The 1,397-nt window shown below is 28.0% G+C and overlaps 1 protein-coding gene and 1 long non-coding RNA gene across 2 annotated transcripts in view; one reads left to right on the top strand and one right to left on the bottom strand.

The window, feature by feature from the left end:
* The window catches only part of LOC122577536 (GDP-D-glucose phosphorylase 1), a 150,464-nt gene that overhangs the window by 7,303 nt on the left and 141,764 nt on the right, over window positions 1–1,397 (top strand). The gene's annotated exons all lie outside the window — the stretch shown is intronic.
* Window positions 7–1,397, bottom strand: part of LOC122577532 — a 4,178-nt gene continuing 2,787 nt past the window's right edge. The window contains exon 3 of the long non-coding RNA XR_006320362.1: window positions 7–627. This is a non-coding gene — a long non-coding RNA (uncharacterized LOC122577532). The remainder of the gene's footprint in view (window positions 628–1,397) is intronic.

The following is a 1,397-nucleotide window of genomic DNA, read 5'->3' as shown; positions in this document are numbered from 1 at the left end:
CTGGTTAGTGTGAGGATATTTTTAATGAGTATTACTCCAAACGTTAGATATATACTGCACATTTCAAATTTGCTACTTCAATTCAACTTGACATGGAGAGAAACCACAAGCATATATAAACATATTAAATTATAATTTATTGTTTTCACCACTTGTTCTGCATTGGCTTCATATTCATAGCATTTATTATAATTTATATAAATAATTTTATTTCTTACTTATAATGCAGCATCATTACTTATCCAATGTTCTATTAAAAATTCGATAAGAGCTCGTTGAAAGTCAAGCCAAAACTTCGCTCCGAGCAAAAGCATCAAGCTAAGATATCGTAGCAGACCTGAGCATTATAAATCGACTACATTACCCTCTTCATTTATTTGAAATTTTATTTATACATTTATTTTGTAGTAACTGAAACAAAACGAATGTCATGCAGCCATTATACAAATAAATAGTAATAAGAGTTAAATAATTTTCAAGGCATAAGTAATCATGTGGAAAGGAAGAGTCACTACCTTCCGGTATCCACTATCCTACTATAATAAGAGTAACTGCAGGAGGTAGCGAGTGAACTTTTATTATCCAAATGATCTTGTTCCTCGAGTCGTTTGGACAAACGTAGTCCTACTATATTGTCAAAAAATTTCTTACATTTCCTCTAACCATGATAATTGTACATATTATGTTTATTTTTCATGTTCCTTATTGTTTATGACAACGAATAATGATTTATGCAAAAGCTACGATTATTGACTCATCATTTTGTTCATATAAATACTAAAAACTTTTCTTTTAAATTTTCTTTGTACATACAACTGTATAATTTAGCTTGCTCACCATGTGCATTATTATCATTATTACAATATTTAGTAAATAAAATTGACTTCACGAGTTATAAAAAAAAAAATTAAAAAAAAACGATATGTGAAATTATTGATTTATGATATTTTAATAAATAGATAATAAATGTTTGTTAATTCAAGAAATGCCATTCCTGTTAAGTAGTTATTTCTAGAATTATCCCATTTATTTATAAGGCAAGTACTAAGGAATCAAAATAAAATTTCCCTATTGCGAATCTTATTAAATGTTTCAATTGTTTATGAATGTTTAAGTCACAAAGAAATCAATACAATTGGAAGTAACAGAGTACCATGTGTTCCCTCTGTCATAGCAACATAACATTCTTATTAAGCATCTATAGCTTATAATAATAGCCTGATACTCATGATTATCGTGATGACTACCCTATTTCAATCGATTGATTCCTTGACATAGCAACTACCCAGTACACTACATATATAAAAACACCAAGAATATCAATAAAGAATGGCCCTCTCATTCAGCATTCAATCAAGTATATAATATATATAATTATAATTAAGTATAAGTATACT

Source organism: Bombus pyrosoma, unplaced genomic scaffold, assembly GCF_014825855.1.
Source record: "Bombus pyrosoma isolate SC7728 unplaced genomic scaffold, ASM1482585v1 HiC_scaffold_4727, whole genome shotgun sequence".
NCBI lineage: Eukaryota > Metazoa > Arthropoda > Insecta > Hymenoptera > Apidae > Bombus > Bombus pyrosoma.
Note: the sequence above shows the minus strand (reverse complement) of the source record. Positions and strands in the feature narration are given on the sequence as shown.